The sequence below is a fragment of the Rutidosis leptorrhynchoides genome, chromosome 9 (genome assembly GCF_046630445.1).
Source record: "Rutidosis leptorrhynchoides isolate AG116_Rl617_1_P2 chromosome 9, CSIRO_AGI_Rlap_v1, whole genome shotgun sequence".
Taxonomy (NCBI): Eukaryota; Viridiplantae; Streptophyta; class Magnoliopsida; order Asterales; family Asteraceae; genus Rutidosis; species Rutidosis leptorrhynchoides.
This window is the reverse complement of record NC_092341.1, coordinates 335,370,806-335,393,190: the sequence shown is the minus strand read 5'-3', so window position 1 is coordinate 335,393,190 and position 22,385 is coordinate 335,370,806. Positions and strand designations below refer to the sequence as shown.

At 35.2% G+C, this 22,385-nt stretch overlaps 1 non-coding gene across 1 annotated transcript; it reads left to right on the top strand.

Moving 5' to 3' along the window:
- The first annotated feature begins 2,779 nt into the window (after positions 1-2,779).
- LOC139869840 (small nucleolar RNA R71) lies at positions 2,780-2,886 on the top strand. The gene has a single exon (XR_011766414.1). It is a non-coding gene; the product is annotated as a small nucleolar RNA R71 (small nucleolar RNA).
- Positions 2,887-22,385: the final 19,499 nt, after the last annotated feature.

Below are 22,385 nucleotides of genomic sequence, written 5' to 3'. Positions count from 1 at the left end.
CTTTGAAATTTTATATCCAAGAATGATGCCTTCTTTAACCATGAAATGGCATTTTCCCCAATTAAGAACTAGATTTGATTGTTCACATCTAATAAGCATTCGTTCAAGATTAACTAGACATGATTCAAATGTATCACCGAAGACTGAAAATTCATCCATGAAAACTTCCATGCATTCTTCTATCATGTCATGAAAAATCGCCATCATGCACCTTTGAAAGGTTGCAGGGGCATTGCAAAGTCCAAATGGCATGCGTTTGTAAGCAAAAGTACCATAAGGGCACGTGAACGTGATTTTTTCTTGGTCCTCGGGTGCTATTGGAATTTGAAAATATCCGGAAAAACCATCAAGGAAATAATAGTAACTATTTCCAGCTAATCTTTCCAACATTTGATCAATAAATGGTAAGGGAAAGTGATCTTTTCTGGTGGTGTCATTTAATTTTCTATAATCAATACATACACGCCATCCTGTTACAGTCCTAGTAGGAATAAGCTCATTTTTCTCATTTGTAATGATAGTCATGCCACCCTTCTTAGGCACGCATTGAACTGGGCTTACCCATGGACTATCAGAAATTGGATAAATTAAACCTGCATCAAGTAGTTTAATAATTTATTTCTTAACAACATCTTGCATATTATGATTTAGTCTTCGTTGGTGTTGCACATACGTTTTATGACCTTCTTCCATAAGGATTTTATGTGTGCAATACGAAGGACTTATTCCTTTAATATTATGAATCTTCCATGCAATAGCTGGTTTATGAGCTTTTAGCACAGAAATGAGTTGAGATTTTTCATTTTCAGTAAGAGAAGATGATATTATTACAGGTAATTCAGATTCACCATGTAAATAAGCGTATCCCAAATGGTTTGGAAGTGGCTTTAACTCTAATTTCGGTGGTTCTTCTATCGATGATTTATATCGATATCTGTCTTCTTCTTTTAGCATTTGAATTTCTTCTGTTGTTGGTTCATATCCATTAGCCATAAGTGCATCTAACATTTCAGTTTCATCAATTGGTTCAGTCCCTTCTCCTAAAGAACATTCTCCCGTTCCTTGTAATTCTGGAAATTCTTCTAACAATTCTGCATGTGAATCTATAGTTTGAATATAATAACATGTATCATCTGCAGATTGCGGTTGTTGCATGGCTCTATCAACAGAAAAGGTAACACTCTTGTCCTCTATACTTAGGGTCAGTTTCTTACCAAACACGTCTATTATTGCTTTAGTCGTGTTTAAGAATGGTCTTCCTAATATGAGAGGAACTCGAGAATCTTCTTCCATGTCCAAAATAACAAAATCTACTGGAAATACTAAAGTACCAACTTTAACTAGCATGTTCTCCATTATCCCTCTAGGATATTTTACTGATCGATCGGCTAGTTGTATACTTATTCGTGTTGGTTTCAATTCTCTAAGGTCTAGTTTAGCGTATAGTGAATACGGCATTAGATTTATACTAGCAACTAAGTCTGCCAATGCTTCTATTGAACTAAGACTACCCAGAAAACATGGAATTGTGAAACTTCCTGGATCAGATAGTTTTTCTGGTATCTTATTCAACAGCACTGCTGAACAATTAGCATTCATAGTAACAGTCGAGAGTTCTTCCATTTTCTTTCTATTTGAGATTAGATCTTTCAGAAATTTAGCATATCTAGGCATTCCTGAAATCACATCAATGAAAGGAAGATTTACATTTATCTGTTTAAACATATCCAAGAATTTGGATTGCTCGGCTTCAAGTCTCTCTTTTCTCATTTTACTTGGGTAAGGAAGTGGTGGTTGGTATGGTTTAACATAAGGTTTTGCCTTAACTATGTTATCTTCATTAACCTTTTCAACTACCGGTTCTTTTTCCTTATCTTGTTCAGGTTGTGGTTCTTATGGAGTAGGAATAGCTTCATCAGTAATTACAGGTATTTTAGGTGGTTTAAGTGTAATACCACTTCTTGTGGCAATGGCTTTAGCTGTTTCATTCCGGGGGTTAGCATTTGTATCACTAGGTAGACTTCCCGATTTTCTTTCACCTATTAACCTTGCTAGGTTACTTACTTCTTGTTCCAGATTTTGAATAGAAGCTTGTTGATTTCTAAATGCTTGAGCATTTTGTTCATTGGTTTGTTTCTGAGATGTGAAAAATTACGTTTGAGATTCAACTAGCTTCGTCATCATATCTTCTAAATTTGGCGTTTTATCATCGGTTTGTGGTGGTTTGTTTTGAAAATTAGGTCTTTGCTGATTGTAAGTATTATTGGATACTTGTTGATTGCTAGGTCTTTGTTGGTTGTTGTATGGAACATTTCGATTATAATTCTGGTTTTGATTATAAATTGGTCTTGGCGGTTGATAATTATTCTGATAATTATTTCCAGGCCTTTGGTTTAGATATGAAACATTCTCTCTTTGTTCCATTGTTAGTTCAATACTGAGACAATCTTTTATCAAATGTGGTCCTCCACACTGCTCACAACTAATTCGTATTGAGTGTATATCCTTAGTCATCTTTTCCATTCGTCTCTTGACAGCATCTATCTTTGCAGAAATGGAATCTAAGTCATGGCTAGAATCGGCTCTAGCTGCTTTAGATGATCTAACGATATCTTTTTCTTGGTGCCACTCATGTGAGTGGGAAGTAGTGTTATCAATAATTTTGTAAGCATCAGTTTCTGTTTTCTTCATAATAGAACCTCCAGCTGCTATGTCTATGTCTTTCCTTGTAGTGATGTCGCATCCTTGGTAGAATATTTGTACTATTTGACAAGTGTCTAAACCATGTTGCGGACATCCTCTCAATAACTTTCCAAATCTTTTCTATGCCTCATATAGAGTTTCATTTGGCTTTTGTGTGAACATAACAATTTCTCCTTGAAGTCTCACGGCTTTAGATGCCGGAAAGAATTGTTTAAGAAATTTTTCAACTAAAACGTCCCATGTATCAATCGCCCCTTCAGGTAACGATTCTAACCAATCTTTGGCTTCTCCTTTTAAAGTCCAGGAAAATAACATGAGATATATCTGTTCATCTTCCACTTCTCTTATTTTAAATAGTGTGCAGATCCTATTAAAGATACAAAGATGTTCATTTGGATCTTCCTTCGGTGCACCACTAAATTGGCATTGATTAGTCACCATGTGTAGAATTTGTCCTTTGATTTCATAATCTGGCGCATTAATATCTAGATGAGTAATTGCGTGACCTTGGCCAGTGCGTTTAGCTCTCATTCGGTCTTCCATACTTAAAGGTTCCAGATTCTCCATGATTGAATTTGTTGAATCTGAATCACTAGAGGATTCTGATTTAATGGTTCGTTCCTCAACAATCTCTGTTTGAATGATTGGTGGTTCCGGAGGAAAGATTAGTGGTTCAGGATCTCGGAATCGTCCCTGAATATTCTCCGGATTCTCAATTGTGAGGTCGGGTTCAAAAAATGGATTATCGGAAATTTGAATTGGAGTACTTGGTCGACTGGATGACGATTCTAAAGAAAAATCAACGGCGACAATATTTGCTAGATGTCTTGATTGAGTTACATGTGGTGAACGTACAAAAGGTGGTGAACGTTTTGCTCGGTGCATTCACTGAATATCTTATTAGTTTTTAAAAAGAAAGAAAAATTATATAAGTTATCCAATTAATAGACTTTTCTAATTTTGCCCACGTTTCGAATAGCTAAAAGATGCAGCAGAGGGGCAGGATTCGTTTGGTCTCAATATAATTGAGTACTGTTTGGCTCCAATAACCCGGTCCACGTACAAATCCAACTATTACTACGAACCAGAAAATTTTGATGTCTATCAATTTAACCGCTTAAAATAATTTTTCGTTGAAATTTAAGAAATTTAGATAAGAAATAGAGAAAATTCTAAGTCCTAAAAACTAGAATGTCGAGAAATAAGAAAGAAAAAGAGCGCGTCGAAAAACGTCGAAAAATAAAAGATTGAAAAATAATAGGCGTCGAAAAATAAAAATAAGAAAGTAGCGCGTCGAAACTTAAAAAGGAACTAAAAACTAAGAATTAAAAGTTGCGCCTAAAAATATTAAAGCTTACAAGGAATTCTATATCCCAAATGGCAATATCTTAAAAAGGTACTAAAAACTTAGAACAGCGTCGCAAAATTCTAAAGCACCTAAATCTTAGTCTAAAGAAAAAGCACTTAAGGGATTTTACGGCAAAGCCTAAAAATCTAGAAATAAAAATAACTATGGCAAATACTATGATTTAAAACTAAATACGAGCGAAAAATACAAATATTACTCTAAAACGAATAAAAAAAAGTACAAAATATAAAAATATACTTAAAGTTGTAAAAAGTACAATTTTTATAAAAATATTATTTTTATATTATTTATTTTATAAAACTATTAATTTTATAATTTAATTAAAACTAAATAAACTAAAAATACAAAATAAATAATAAAACTAAATTAACTAATTAAATACTAAACCCTAATTAGGGTTATAATAAATAATAATAATAATAATTACCGTAATTAATGCTGAACTAGGGTTTCCTGTGGCGTGTCAGACACTCTCATGCGATCGCATGAGATTTTGCCTTCGGGCTCATGCGATCGCATGAGCTAAGGTTTTGGGCCAGGTTACGGGCTGTAACAGTACGGACCTCGAGTGATTTTTTTTTTCTGTTTTAATTTTTCTGTTTTATATATTTATATAATATATTTATATAAATTAAATAAAACTTATATTTTTATAAAATAAAGATAAAGAAACTTTTATAGAAGTTATATATTTAACAAACTCTTAAAAATATATAAATTTTGTTTTTCTTTTTATATTTTTGAATAAATTATTTAAAACGTATTTTTACAAAAATGTATTTTTATAAAAGTAAACTTAAAAATTAATAAAAATCTTTTTTTTTATAGCGTTGCGCTTCCGGCGTTTTAGCTGATCCCCGGCAGCGGCGCCAAAAATACTTGATGTCGTAGCGTGGGGGTACGGAATAGCTTATATTTTACTAGGAAATACTATTAAATATGATACAATTTTACACAAGATATTTATTTATTTATAGAATGAATATACCTAAACCTTGCTACAACACTTATAGGCAGTGTACCTAATCGTACAGTAGTATAGTTTTTAGTAAGTCCGGTTCGTTCCATAGGAAAATCTTTTAAATAAAGCTTAACGCTATATTAGTTTTAATTTATAAAAATACAAATATATATAAGTAATATTATTATTATAAAAAGGGGGTTTTTACCGTTTAATGACCGGTTTGTCGATTTTAAAAACTTTAGTCGCAGTTAAAACCTAATGTAAAATATTAAATAAATAAAAGACTTAATTTAAAGCGTAAAGTAAATAACGATAATGAAATTGCAATAAATAAAAGTGAGATAAAATAAAATTACGATAATTAAAAAGTACGATAATTAAAAGTGCGATTAAATACAATGACAATAAATATAAGTGCAATTAAATACAATAACAATAAATAAAATTGCAATAATTAGAAGTGCAATTAAATATGAAAATAAAGAAATTATGCTTATTTAAACTTCCGTAATCATGATGTTTGACGTGTTGATTTTAGTTTATTCCCATGGGTTAATTGTTCTTTGTCCTGGATTATTTAATATGTCTGTCTGGTTTTTGTTCATAATAGTCCATCAGTCATAAATATAAAGTGCGAGTGTCCTCGTCAAATTATCCTTATACCCGAAGTCAAATATTCCAACTAATTGGGGACTTAAACTGTAACAAGGTTTTAATACTTTGTTTAATAATTACACCAGGATATCGACTGCGTGTAACCCAAGGTTTTAATACTTTGTTAACAATTACGCCAAGTGTCCTTGTACATAATTTCACCCTTGTTTTAATAAATCTATTAACTATTAATCCATTCCCGTGTCCGGTTAAATGAACGATTATTCGTACATATAAATATCCCGCCCATCGTGTCCGATCGAGTGTATATGGTTATTTATAGGTACGTCTAATTGTAAATCTTTATATTAAAATTAACAAACTATCATTTAGTTAAACAAATATAAACCCCATTAATGGCCCATAGTCTAATTTCCACAAGTATCGTTCTTTTGTCCAAACCCCAATTATGGTATAAAGCCCAATTACCCATTTTTAGTAATTAGCCCAATATCATGATTACTTCGTTTTAAATAAGCATAATAATAACTTAGCTCCGAGACATTAATGTAAAAAGGTTGAACATAACTTACAATGTAAAAAGGCTGAACCAAACACGCGAATTTATAGGCTTGTGAGATGGAAAAGGAGCTCATGCGATCGCATGAGTTTTGCTCCTCCAGCTCATGCGATCGCATGGCCAGCTGGGGAGGCTCACATATTGTTGTTTTCTTCTGCCGACGGTTTATATAATATAATATAATATATAAATTAATTTTAAGAATTAATTATATATTATATTATATTCAAGTGCATAGTTGACTTGTAATTTTTAGTCCGTTGCGTCGAGCGTTGAGAGTTGACTATGGTCCCGGTTCCGGATTTTCGAACGTCCTTGCGTATAATTTAATATCTTGTACTTTGCGTTTCGAATCTTGTTCTCTTGTAATTTTGAGACGTTTCTCATCAATAATTGGAACCTCTTTGATTGTACTTTGTACTTTTGAGCTTTTTGGTCATTTGCGTCTTCAATTCGTCGAATCTGTCTTTTGTCTTCACCTTTTATTATTTAAATGAATATCACTTGTAAATAGAACAATTGCAACTAAAAGCTTGTCTTTCTTGAGGGATAATGCTATGAAATATATGTTCGTTTTTAGCATTATCAATGGTCTATGTCCTATACCTCGGACATACCTCGGACAAGGGCCATGCTCTTCCTTGGATATGGCCCATGTCCTCTAACTCGGTGATGGCCCATGTCCTCCACCTCGCACATGGGCCATGTTTTCCAATAAGGACATGGGCCATGTCCTCCACCTCAGACATGGCCATGTCCTCTACCCCGAACATGGGCCATGTCCTCCACCCTGAATATGGTCCATGTCCTCCAACCCGAACATGGGCCATGTCCTCCACCACGGACATGGGCTATTTCCTCAACCCGTATAAGGTCTATGTCCTCTACCTCGGACATACCTCAGACAAGAGCCATGTTCTCCTTCGTGGACACGGGCTATGTCCTCCACCCCGGACATGGGGCATGTCCTCCAACCTGGACATGGCGCATATCCTCCAACCTGGACATGGCCATTTCCTCTATCCCTGATATGGGCCATGTCCGCCATCCCGGACATGGTCCATGTCCTTCAACCCGAACATGCTCCTTGTCCTCCAACCCGGACATACGCCTTGTCCTCTAACCCGAATATGGGCCATGTGCACCAACCTGGACATGGGCCATGTCCTTCAATGAGACATGGGCCTTGTCTTCCTCCTCGAACATGGGCCATGTCCTCCTCCTCGGACATGGGGCATGTCCTCCACCCCGGACATGGGCCATGTCATCCACCCCGGACATGGGCATGTCCTCCGCCTCAGACATGGGCCATGTCCTCTACCCCGGACATGGGTCATGTCCTCCACTCCGGACATGGGCCATATCCTCCAACCCGAACATGGTCCATGTCCTCCATCCCATAAATTGGCCATGTCCTCCACCATAGATATGGGCCATGTCCTCTAACCTGAACATGGGCCATGTCCTCCATCCCGGACATGGGGCCATCTCCACCAACCCGAACATTGGCCATGTCTTCCACCGCGGACATGGGACATGTCTTACACTACGGACATGGGACATGTCATCAACCCCGGACATGGGCCATTTCCTCATCCCCGGACATGGGCTATGTCCACCAACCTGGACATGGGTCATGTCCTCTACTTCGAACATGGTCCATTCCTCCACCTCGAACATGGGACATGTCCTCCACCCCAGACATGGGCCATGTCCTCCAACTCGAACATGGTCCATGTCCTCCACCTCAGACATGTGCCATGTCCTCCACCCCGGACATGGGCCATGACCTCCACCCCGAACATGGGTCACGTCCTCTAACCCGAACATGGGTCATGTCCTCCAACCCGAACATGGGCCATGTCCTCCACCGTGGACATGGGACATATCCTCCAACATGGACATGGGCTATGTCCTCCATTCCGTACATGGGCCATCTCCACGAACCTAAACATGGGCTATGTCCTCCACTGTGGACATGGGCCATGTCCTCCACCGTTCTCGCGGACATGGTCCATGTTCTCAACCCCATACTTGGGCCATTTCCTCAACCCCGGACATGGGCCATGTCTACCAACCTGGACATGGCCCATAACATATATTATACATACATATACTTTATTAATTCATTAATATTATATAAAATACAATAACATAACATAATAATAAATCTAAACTTATATACACTTAAATAAATAATAAAGATAATCGAATTATTAATATAATAAATAATATAATAAACATATTATTAATACATTAACGTGTCGTATTCCTATACGCACATAATGAGTGAAGGTTATGATCACAAGATAACGTATGACTTATACGAACTCACCGCTACTTACGGTCAAGTGGATGATGTCTAGGTTGCCATGATGGGAATAAGGTTTTGGATTAAACGAAAGGTTGTAGACTTATAGTCCAACTGAAAGTTCCTGACCCCCGGTTACATCTGGTCATCCCGACTTACTTGATAGCAACAAGGTTTGGACAAAGTTGTACAATGTCTTAAGGTGAAGATTATAGCCCAAACTTTCTAAGACTAGAAACTTACTTTAAATGGAAACTTTCCAAAAGTAGAAACTCTTATCATAAATTGTCACTATTAATATAATCATTATATTAGCAAACATACTCTTTGTCTGTTAGGCAAATTTCTGATTAAGTCTATATATCTCTAGGTTGAAGGCCTGGTCATATACTCTCGTTCATTTCATTCGTGGAATTATTTTCATCTTCAATTTAAGGTGATTTTCATAGTCCCATTTTTATTGTTTTTATACTTTGGGATGAGACACATGTTTGCTTTTAATTGTTTTACGATTTAGACGCAAGTAACTTGAAAAACTTTATATGCAATTGGATGAGACTTTTTGTTAAACTTGTATTTATACATGTATTTTTACATGCTAAATCCCCACCCGATAATATCGTTAATTGCTTAAATTTGGGTTGGAAAACTTAATTATTGATGGTAGCGGTATGGTAGAAACGTCCCTATCCATTGACAGGAGTCAAGTGGATACATAATAATGAGAACGTGATACGACGGTATCATGGGGTATTAATTGTTTAGTTCGATATTATACTCATGGCATATACTTGATTTTTATATATGATTATATCGAATTTTTATAACTAAATCTTGTGGTCTAAAAATCTTGATTCTTAACATAAATCTATGAATTTCACTCAACCTTTTTGTTGACGTTTTAAGCATGTTTTATCTTAGGTTATGATTAGCTTTCTGATGCTAGCCACTATGCTGTTGATGATTTTCTGCTTTGCTTGTTGCATTGGAGTCCACCATTTTTATTTATCATTTCATATTTAGACATTTGTCATTTTACATTGAATTTAATAATGTAAACAAATTATATTTCCACTGCAATACTTTGATTTAATAAAATGTCTCATTTAGAGTCGTTCTCGTTTATATACTTGTGTTTGGATATTGAAAAGTCACATTTACCCCCGACCTTTTTTGGGGGTGTGACATCCTCCACCTCTAACAAGGGTCATGTCCTCCACCTCTGACAAGGGCCATATCCTCCACCTCAGACATGGGTCATGCCCTCCACTGCGGACATGGGTCATGTCCTCCAACCTGGATATGGGCCATGTCCTCAACCACGAACATGGGCCATATCGTCCACCCTGGACATGGGCCATGTCCTCCACCCCGGACATGGGCCATGTCCTTCACCCCAAACATGGGTCATGTCCTCCTCCTAGGACATGGGACATGTCCTCCACCTCGAACATGGGCTTGTCCTGCACCTCGGACATGGGTCGTATCCTCCATCTCGGACATGGGCATATCGTTAACTCGGACAAGGGTTGTGTCCTCCACCTCGAACATGGGCCGTGTCCTCCACCTCGGACATGGGCCCTGTCATCCACCTCGGACTTAGGCATGTCTTCCACCTCAGATATGGGGCATGTCCTCCACATCGGATATGGCCCATGTCCTCTGCCCCGGACATGGGCCATGTCCTCTGCCCCGGACATGGGCTATGTCCTCCACCTCGAACATGGTCCACGTCCTCCACCTCGAACATGGGCCGCGTCCTCCACCTTCGACATGGACCACGTCCTCCACCTCATACATGGGCCACGTCCTCCACCTCCATCATGGGCCACATCCTCCACCTCCGTCATGGGCCACATCCTGAACCTGGGACATGGCCCACATCATCCACCCTAGACATGGGCCATGTCATTCACCCCGGACATTGGCCATGTCATCCAGCCCAGACATGGGCCATGTCTTTTGAAATGTCCCGTTCTTATTGATTAAAAATGTTCCATATTAATTGATTTCGTTACGAGGTTATGACCTCTATATGAGACATTTTTCAAAGACTGCATTCATTTTTAAAATAAACCATAACCTTTATTTCATAAATAAAGGTTTAAAAAGCTTTACGTAGATTATCAAATAATGATAATCTAAAATATCCTGTTTACACACGACCATTACATAATGGTTTACAATACAAATATGTTACATCGAAATCAGTTTCTTGAATGCAGTTTTTACACAATATCATACAAACATGGACTCCAAATCTTGTCCTTATTTTAGTATGCAACAGCGAAAGCTCTTAGTATTCACATGAGAATAAACATGCTTTAAACGTCAACAAAAATGTTGGTGAGTTATAGGTTTAACCTATATATATCAAATCGTAACAATAGACCACAAGATTTCATATTTCAATACACATCCCATACATAGAGATAAAAATCATTCATATGGTGAACACCTGGTAACCGACATTAACAAGATGCATATATAAGAATATCCCCATCATTCCGGGACACCCTTCGGATATGATATAAATTTCGAAGTACTAAAGCATCCGGTACTTTGGATGGGGTTTGTTAGGCCCAATAGATCTATCTTTAGGATTCGCGTCAATTAGGGTGTCTGTTCCCTAATTCTTAGATTACCAGACTTAATAAAAAGGAGCATATTCGATTTCGATAATTCAACCATAGAATGTAGTTTCACGTACTTGTGCCTATTTTGTAAATCATTTATAAAAACCTGCATGTATTCTCATCCCAAAAATATTAGATTTTAAAAGTGGGACTATAACTCACATTCACAGATTTTTACTTCGTCGGGAAGTAAGACTTGGGCCACTGGTTGATTCACGAACCTATAACAATATATACATATATATCAAAGTATGTTCAAAATATATTTACAACACTTTTAATATATTTTGATGTTTTAAGTTTATTAAGTCAGCTGTCCTCGTTAGTAACGTACAACTAGTTGTCCACAGTTAGATGTACAGAAATAAATCGATAAATATAATCTTGAATCAATCCACGACCCAGTGTATACATATCTCTGTATTGATCACAACTCAAACTATATATATTTTGGAATCAACCTCAACCCTGTATAGCTAACTCCAACATTCACATATAGAGTGTCTATGGTTGTTCCAAAATATATATAGATGTGTCGACATGATAGGTAGAAACATTGTATACGTGTCTATGGTATCTCAAGATTACATAATATACAATACAAGTTGATTAAGTTATGGTTGGAATAGATTTGTTACCAATTTTCACGTAGCTAAAATGAGAAAAATTATCCAATCTTGTTTTACCCATAACTTCTTCATTTTAAATCCGTTTTGAGTGAATCAAATTGCTATGGTTTCATATTGAACTCTATTTTATGAATCTAAATAGAAAAAGTATAGGTTTATAGTCAGAAAAATAAGTTACAAGTCATTTTTATAAAGGTAGTCATTTAAGTCGAAAGAACGACGTCTAGATGACCATTTTAGAAAACATACTTCCACTTTGAGTTTAACCATAATTTTTGGATATAGATTCATGTTCATAATAAAAATCATTTTCCCAGAATAACAACTTTTAAATCAAAGTTTTTCATAGTTTTTAATTAACTAACCCAAAACAGCCCGCGGTGTTACTACGACGGCGTAAATCCGGTTTTACGGTGTTTTTCGTGTTTCCAGGTTTTAAATCATTAAGTTAGCATATCATATAGATATAGAACATGTGTTTAGTTGATTTTAAAAGTCAAGTTAGAAGGATTAACTTTTATTTGCGAACAAGTTTAGAATTAACTAAACTATGTTCTAGTGATTACAAGTTTAAACCTTCGAATAAGATATCTTTATATGTATGAATCGAATGATGTTATGAACATCATTACTATCTCAAGTTCCTTGGATAAACCTACTGGAAATAAGAAAAATGGATCTAGCTTCAAAGTATCCTTGGATGGCTTGAAAGTTCTTGAAGCAGAATCATGACACGAAAACAATTTCAAGTAAGATTTCCACTCGAAATAAGATTGTTATAGTTAGAGAAATTGAATTAAAGTTTGAATATGATTATTACCTTGTATTAGAAAGATAACCTACTGTAAGTAACAAAGGTTTCTTGATCTTGGATGATTACTTGGAATGGATTTAGAAAACTTGGAAGTAAACTTGCAATCTTGGAAGTATTCTTGATTTTATGAAACTAGAACTTTTGGAATTTATGAAGAACACTTAGAACTTGAAGATAGAACTTGAGAGAGATCAATTAGATGAAGAAAATTGAAGAATGAAAGTGTTTGTAGGTGTTTTTGGCCGTTGGTGTATGGATTAGATATAAAGGATATGTAATTTTGTTTTCATGTAAATAAGTCATGAATGATTACTCATATTTTTGTAATTTTATGAGATATTTCATGCTAGTTGCCAAATGATGGTTTCCACATGTGTTAGGTGACTCACATGAATGATTACTCATATTTTTGTAATTTTATGAGATATTTCATGGAATGCTGGCTCATAAATAGGCAGAGGCCTTGTATTCATTACACTGGTCCTAAACGCCACTGTCATAAGACATGTCACTGGGTACTGCGTTAGGCTTGAAGATTCTGAATAGACAGTAACGTCCCTTACCCTCGATGCCCGTGCAGTCTGATTACAGGCATACACGTTCAGACGGCTCATCCAATTGTCGACTCGGTTGGGTGACGTATTAATATTCCACAATAGTCTAAACTTTCTTAAGCATAATAGAATACATGGTTTACCATATCTGAGAGACGTGATGTGTTTCAATGCTTTCGTTAAGTATTGGTTTTTAAAAGGCAGTTAGGCCCTTAAAAAGACTTCAACCATAAAGAACACCATGGTCAAGTCAAGATGACTTCCATGAACACGTTCGGTTATCCTAACTGTCCAATCCTTTATGTGTCTAAACAAACAGTTCCTTAATTAACTAAGAATCCCTCAAGCGGGGTGCAATGCTTGAGACCGTGTTATGGTGCACTGTACTAATCAACACTGATCGGGTTCCATGGCCTTACGTAGCAGAGCTACAGCTTACAACAACCATTGTACTTCAGCATGTGCGTACGAGGTTTATATGCTTGGTGACTACACTAGCATGGTCTGGGACCGACAATGTACTAAGGGTCTAGTCAGATGTTTCACTACGAAAGAGTCCTCAGTCGGAATCCAAAGCTCGATAGACTTACTACAATCGGTGTTCCTCAGTCGATCTTATGTTGTATCCGATAGACTTTTCTTACCAAGGGGTGACACAGATAGTGTACTCTGAATCGGGGTTCGCGACTTCCAAATAACAGTGCCAATAACTACGTTCTATTAATCGGAAAGCATTTTAACAGCATACACAAACCATAACATTATTTCAGCATTATAACTGCTTACATCATAGCATACACTAAAGATAACTACTCGATAATCATGGCAACAATATCACAGAACATAATGATAGAAGACATTATATAAAGATAAGGGATAGAAGTACCAGTAAATCAAACGAGTTTCGAATACAAAAGTGACAGCTTCAAGACTCCAGACCGCTCCTAATACAATCTTCCGCATTTTTCTCTGGGTACTAGGTTTCCCGCACGGAGTCGAAGTCCTTGAGAGTATGACTATTATTGTACAAGAGAGAGAAAGAAGTGAATTGAAGTGTGTGTTGGAATGAATGACAAAGACCCTTTAAATAAACACAAAATTTTCCTGCAAACGGCTGGCAGGCCGTTTGGCAGGCCGTTTAGCAAGCCGTTTGCAGGGCCCGTTTGGTCAGGCAAGCCGTTTAACGAGGCCGTTTGATCTGGGAATTTGGCAGGCCGTTTGCCATACTGGTAGGCCATTTGGCAGCCCGTTTGGCTTGCTGATTCCCTGGATCGTAACTTAATTTCTTGTCCTTCACCGTTTTCGCTCTAGAATCTTCATTTTAGCGCCGATTCTCTTGATTCTTTTTGCAACGTCTTCGTAATTGCTTGTTCTTCAATTCTAACTAACGAAGTGGGTATTTTACTGACAAAGTTTGAATCTTTCTTGTTTTTGGGCCTTAATACCGGGGTGAAAACGTGACATTTTAGCCAATATCAAATATCCCACACTTAGAATTTGCTTGTCCTCAAGCAAACTCTCATTTCCTTAAGAATCTTTTCGGAGTTCCTTTTCTAATTGCCTAAGCAGTTTGCTTTTATTATAAGAGCAAAAAGATAAGGTGAGCTATCTATGTTATGATTGAAACTATCTCTGCAAGCATGCGAGGATGTTACATGACATAAGCTAGCTTTCACGGGTCACTCAAATCACTCAAGTGTTTAGGGTTCCCTATAGATCTAAGAAATGAATTCACTCATAGCCATTCATGCTGCACCCATCATCATAGGCTTGATAAAGACTCAAATCCTTGCTGCTAATGCGAGAAAGGTTGTAATCTTAGCTTATAGGTCATTTGTCAATGATGGAGAAGGAATTTTGGAGTGGTACTGAAGTTGTTTTTGAGGGGTGAGATAAAAGGGTAATGTAGTCTTTATACAGACTTTTATTCGAGTAGATAGGAGTGCTAAAGTGTTTGAGAAGCACTTTTGAACTTTTTCTTCATTTGATAATCATTTTCGGTTAAGTTTTCTTCGGCGTTTCTATTATTAAAGTTCTGCTCCTTTTTTTTTCTTCAGAACTTTGAAATATATATATATATATATATATATATATATATATATATATATATATATATATATATATATATATATATATATATATATATATATATATATATATATATATATATATATATATATATATATATATATATATATATATATATATATATATATATATATATATATATATATATATATATATATATATATATGTATATATATATATATGTGTGTGTGTGTGTGTGTTTTTTTTTTTGGGACTTCATCTCGAGAAACTTTTTGCCAGTAAACTTTTTCAAGACCTTTGCCATGATACTTGAGAGGTTTTATAACATCGGGTTTTCGGAAGGAATCTCGTTTTCTGGATTTTTTGAGTAATAGTAAAGATAATGTAGATGTGGTGGTGGAGTAGAAGTAGTGGAGGTGCGGAAGGTTTATTTTTGACAAATGGCTAGATCTTCTGATTATAACCGAATCACGTTTCGCTGCTCGGAAATGTAGATCTAAAGCAAGTTCTGATTCTGAGCACAGACATCAACACTCTTAACTGAAAATAGTAAAACATTAAAGATGAATGCTGGTCTTTATTTGGGGTGCCTCACCATAATCAATTTAGGTCGATAATGCCTTAGTAATGCAATGCTCTACTAGAGATTTGGTTCAACCTAACAAGATTTTCACCCTACTTAAGCCTTATTTTTATTAACAAACATTTTAGGTTTTCAAAAATACTTTTTCGAAAAGGCTTTCTTTTGCAAAAATTTTGAAATTTGGCTTAAGGACTTGGAATCTTCGTAATGGGTTATTTTAATATAGCATAAAAAGATTATACCAACATCCCATACTTAGACGAAGATTGTCCTCAATGTTCCTAGTGTATCCCACACTTAGGAGTTTTGGTTGAAGATTTAGGAGTATTTGTCTAGTGTTTTAATTGGGTTGGAATCCCACACTTAGTGATAAGCTAGGATGTGGCATAGTTTGAATCTTGAGCTATTAGCGAAAAGAAAGAAATACCCCTAGCAGATGCGGCTTGCTTTGAATCCTTGCGTCTTTTATTGATCGGCTCATTTGTCATCCTTTATTATTCTATTCTACTTTATTGCACGGGTTGCCTCCCGAGAAGCGCTTTTGTTTAAGGTCGTTGGCTCGACCGTAGTGACGCTTTAAAAAGCAAACATTCCTCGCTGATGGTTGTAATCTTGGTCTTCTCGAGGGAATGTGAGTCTTGGCGAGTAAATCCTGAGAAAGTGTCGGATCAATAGTGGTAGAAGATCCAGTACTTCTCTTGAAGATCTTCTGAAAGATAAGTAGTGCGCAGTTTTGGCTCTTGATAAATCTTGAAGTCCGATGAGAATGTGATCCACGGCTCTGCTGGTTGACCCATGAATGTCAATCATAGAAGTAGTGCTGGTGGTGATTGTTTCTCTGATGGGATGTGTAGTGACCCGAACTTTTCCATGTTTATATATATTAATTGAGATTGATATTTACATGACTAAATGTTTCCAACGTGTTAAGCAATCAAACTTGTTAAGACTTGATTAAATGAAATAAGTTTCATATAGACAATTGATCACCCAAGTTGACCGGCGATTCACGAACGTTACAAATTTGTAAAAACTACATGTTGTGGTATATATAAACATATATATATGGTTGACATGAGATTATGATGAGTAAGCATCTCACTAAGTATATTAACAATGTGTGATATACATAAAAAATGAGATTACTAAGTTAAGAAACTCGAAATGATATATATAACGATTATCATTATGATAACGTCTACTAAATACATATGTATCATATTAAGATATTGATACACTATATTTAACATGATAAAATGATATTTAAATATATCATTAAGTGTGTTAACAATGAACTACATATGTAAAAACAAGACTACTAACTCAAGAATTACGAAACGAGACTTATATGTAATGATTATCGTTGTAACGATATTTTAATGTATATATATCATATTAAGATATATTCATACATCATAATATCATGATAAAATAATAATTTAACATCTCATTTGATATAATAAACATTGGGTTAAAAATATTAATTGAGATCGTTAACTTAAAGGTTTCAAAACAACACTTACATGTAAAGACTAAAGAAGACTTAACGACTCCATTAGAATGTATATACATGTTGTGTTTTGATATGTATTCTTACACTTTTTAAAGACTACAAGACACATATCAAAGTACTTCTACTTAACAAAAATGCTTACAATTACATCCTCGTTCAGTTTCATCAACAATTCTACTCGTATGCACCCGTATTCGTACTCGTACAATACACAGCTTTTAGATGTATGTACTATTATTATATACACTACAATGATCAGCTCTTAGCAGCCCATGTGAGTCACCTAACACATGTGGGAACCATCATTTGGCAACTAGCATGAAATATCTCATAAAATTACAAAAATATTAGTAATCATTCATGACTTATTTACATGAAAACAAAATTACATATCCTTTATATCTAATCCATATACCAACGACCAAAAACACCTACAAACAGTTTCATTCTTCAATTTTCTTCATCTAATTGATCTCTCTCAAGTTCCATCTTCAAGTTCGAAGTGTTCTTCATAAATTCCATAAGTATAGTTTCATAAAAATCAAGAATACTTCCAAGTTTGCAAGTCTACATCCAAGCTTTCTAATCCATTCCAAGTAATCATCTAAGATCAAGGAACCTTTGTTAGTTACAATAGGTTATCTTTCTAATTCAAGGTAATATTCATATTCAAACTTTGATTCAATTTCTACAACTATAACAATCTTATTTCGAGTGAAAATCTTACTTCAACTGTTTTCGTATCATGATTCTGCTTCAAGAACTTTCAAGCCATCCAAGGATCCTTTGAAGCTAGATCCATATTTCTCATTTCCAGTAGTTTTATACAGAAAACTTGAGGTAGTAATGATGTTCATAACATCATTCGATTCATACATATAAAGCTATCTTATTCGAAGGTTTAAACTTGTAATCACTAGAACATAGTTTAGTTAATTCTAAACTTGTTCGCAAATAAAAGTTAATCCTTATAACTTGACTTTTAAAATCAACTAAACACATGTTCTATATCTATATGATATGCTAACTTAATGATTTAAAACCTGGAAACACGATGAACACCATAAAATCGGATATACGCCGTCGTAGTGAAACCGGGGGCTGTTTTGGTTTGGATAATTAAAAACTATGATAAACTTTGATTTAAAAGTTATTCTTCTAGGAAAATTATTTTTCATATGAACATGAAACTATATCTAAAAATCTTGGTTAAACTCAAAGTGAAAGTATGTTTTTCAAAATGGTTATCAAGATGTGGTTCTTTCGACGGAAATGACAACCTCTTTAGTAATTGACATGTAACTTAAATTTCCGACTATAAACCTATACTTTTTCTGTTTGGATTCTTAAATTAGAGTTCAATATGAAACCATAGTAATTTGATTCACTCAAAACAGATTTAAAATGAAGAAGTTATGGGTAAAACAAGATTGGATATTTTTGATCTTTTTAGCTACGGGAAATGTTTAACAAATCTATACAAATCATATCCTAGCTAACTTATATTGTATTATACATGTATTCTAATATATTATGTAATGTAATCTTGGGATATCATAGGCACGTATGCAAATGTTTTGACATATCATATCGACCCATGTATATATATTATTTGGAACAACCATAGACACTCTATATGCAGTGGAGTTAGCTACACAGGGTTGAGGTTGATTCCAAAAATATATATACTTTGAGTTGTGATCTAGCCTGAGACGTGTATACACTGGGTCGTGGATTGATTCAAGATAATATATATCGATTTATTTCTGTACATCTAACTGTGGACAACTAGTTGTAGGTTGTTAACGAGGACAGCTGACTTAATACACTCAAATCTTTAAAACATAATAAAAATGGTTGTAATTATATTTTGATCATACTTTGATATATATGTACATATTTGTATAGGTTCGTGAATCGATTCGTGGCCAAGTCTTATTTCCGAGGAAGGAAATATCTGTGAAGGTGAGTTATAGTCCCACTTTTAAAATATAATATTTTTGGGATGAGAATACATGCAGATTTTATAAATGATTTACAAAATAGACACAAGTACGTGAAACTACATTCTATGGTTGAATTATCGAAATCGAATATGCCCCTTTTTATTAAGTCTAGTAATCTAAGAATTAGGGAACAGACACCCTAATTGACGCGGATCCTAAAGATAGATCTATTGGGCCTAACAAACCCCATCCAAAGTACCGGATGCTTTAGTACTTCGAAATTTATATCATATTCGAAGGGTGTCCCGGAATGATGGGGATATTCTTATATATGCATCTTGTTAATGTAGGTTACCAGGTGTTCACCATATGAATTATTTTTATCTCTATGTATGGGATGTGTATTGAAATATGAAATCTTGTGGTCTATTGTTTCGATTTGATATATATAGGTTAAACCTATAACTCACCAACATTTTTGTTGACGTTTAAAGCATGTTTATTCTCATGTGAATACTAAGAGCTTCCGCTGTTGCATACTAAAATAAAGAAAAGATTTGGAGTCCATGTTTGTATGATATTGTGTAAAAACTGCATTCAAGAAACATATGTCGATGTAATATATTTCTATTTTAAACCATTATGTAATGGTCATGTGTAAACAGTATATTTTAGATTATCATTATTTGATAATCTACGTAATGCTTTTAAAACCTTTATTGATAAAATAAAGGTTATGGTTGTTTTAAAAATGAATGCAGTCTTTGAAAAACGTCTCATATAGAGGTCAAAACCTCGCAACGAAATCAATTAATATGGAACATTTATAATCAATATGAACGGGACATTTCAGTTGTTATCCAAGCGTTGGTCTTAGAGAACCATAAAATTTGCATTAGTGTGTCTTATCGAGTTTGTTAGGATGCATTAGTGAGTCTGGACTTCGACCGTGTTTTCTTTAAAAATGATTGCTTAACATTTTTGTTGGAAACTATATATTATTAACATGTAAATATTATGTAATATATTAATCTCTTAACATGTTTGATATTGTGTGATAAATGTCTACCTCTAGCACAAATTCCATTGACTCACCTAATAATAACGAAGATTCGAATATATATTGGCAAGATTCACAAGTTCCTGAAGAACCGGAAGAAGAGGAAACGGAACCAGAAGAAGAGGAACCAGAAGAAGAGGAACCGGAAGAAGAAGAGGTTCCGGAGGGGGAATAGTAGGAACCACAGAAAACCGGTCAAATAAAAGAAAATCCTCAACCAATGGACCGAAGTTAATAATGGTCAATGATGTTTTCGCTAAGGAAGCAAAATATTGGGAAAATTACCTATTTTCCGATGAATCGGATCCTGATGAGGATTCCGATGATGTTATAGAAATTACCCCAACCCAATTTAATGAGGCAAAAAAATAATAAGGGAAAAGGCATCAAAATAGAGAAATCTGATTCCGACCCCGATGAACTTTATATGTACCGTCAACATCCGTATTTTCAATATCGTGACAATAACCCGGGAACCTCTAAACCACCAGGTATTTCTAAACCAATGTGGAAAACGATGGCTCGTATTAGAGGAACATCATATATCCCTAGAAAATTAGGAAAAAGAACCAAGTTCGAAGAAGAAGAAACCAGTGATTCAGATTAGAGGGGTGTGAGCATGTTGTGTAATAAATGTATTGTAGTGTGCTTGTACTTTTATGTTCTATGTAAAAATTGCTTGTATTGTTTGTTATTACGAATCTAATCCTTGTCTATTTTACAGTATAAAAACAAAATGGACGTTAAGGGTAGACAACCGAATATTTTAGAAGACCTACCAGAGGATATGATTGAGGAAATCTTGTCTAGAGTCGGTCAGAATTCATCAGCACATTTAGTTATGGTGAAATTAACTTGTCAAACATTTGAAAGACTTTCTAGAAATGCCTTAGTTTATAAAAGGCTTTCCTTTGATAGGTGGGGTATATCACATTGGGGAGACTTTAAGTTACGCCGTGTTTTCTTTAAAACGTTAAATGCGGGGAACCCAAATGTAATTTTACACTACGGGTTAAGAACCTATTTTGACTCAACATATCCCAACATAGGATTTCGTGAATTAAAAAGAGCTTCTAACATGCAACATAAAGAAGCATGTTATACTTACGGGTTAGTGATGTTCGCTTCTTACCAAAGTGAGAAAAAGAACATCGGATTGCAGCTTTTAAATAAAACTTTCCCACAAGTGACGGATTCAGTAGTTGGGGTGAGAAACAAGGTTTTTAGATTATTACGGGGCTGTTGGACATTTCGAAACCCTCGTCCTTTTGACGACATTACAACATGCTTCCTAGCCAATGGTCATAACGATTATTTTCCACAAGACCAAGGATGGGAAGTCGTCTTAGTAAAATCAGAATGCATGACTTGTTTCTGGACTTATGAATTACGTGTCTTTATTTCCTTTGCTGAACAACTTGCGTATTAACTAGATTTATCTTCAAAAATGTCCTGTATCATAGTGTACTATATTTCATGTTATATGTAATATAGCGAAGTTGTAAGTTTGAAGAATATTTGTATGTGATATATTATTATAATCAGTTTTTCATATGGAATTGTAGTAGTTGAATTGTATATTAGCTACTAAGTATGAACTTAACGGGTAGGTAGTACCCGAATTTAAACTTATAAAACGCTAATATGAAGAAAAAACTTTTATAAATGAGTTCATATTATGCTATGAGATACAATTGACTACTCTTAATATTCTGTATGATAAACTTGTTTCATTTGACTATTTTGAAGGAAATGGCACCGACTACTCGACACACCTTGAATATGAGCGAAGAGAAATTTTGTGCCTTTCTTTCTTCAAACATAGCAGCAGTACATGCCGCGCTACATACCAACAATAACTCTGAATCTAGCAATACAGCTAACGGCGCAAGAAATGGTGTAGGATGCTCCTACAAGGAATTCACTGCCTGCAAACCTTCAGAATTTGATGGGACCGAAGGACCAATCGGATTGAAACGGTGGACCGAGAAAGTTGAATCGGTGTTTTCCATAAGTAAGTGTGCTGAAGGAGACAAAGTGAAGTACGCTACGCATACCTTCACAGGTATTACGTTAACAT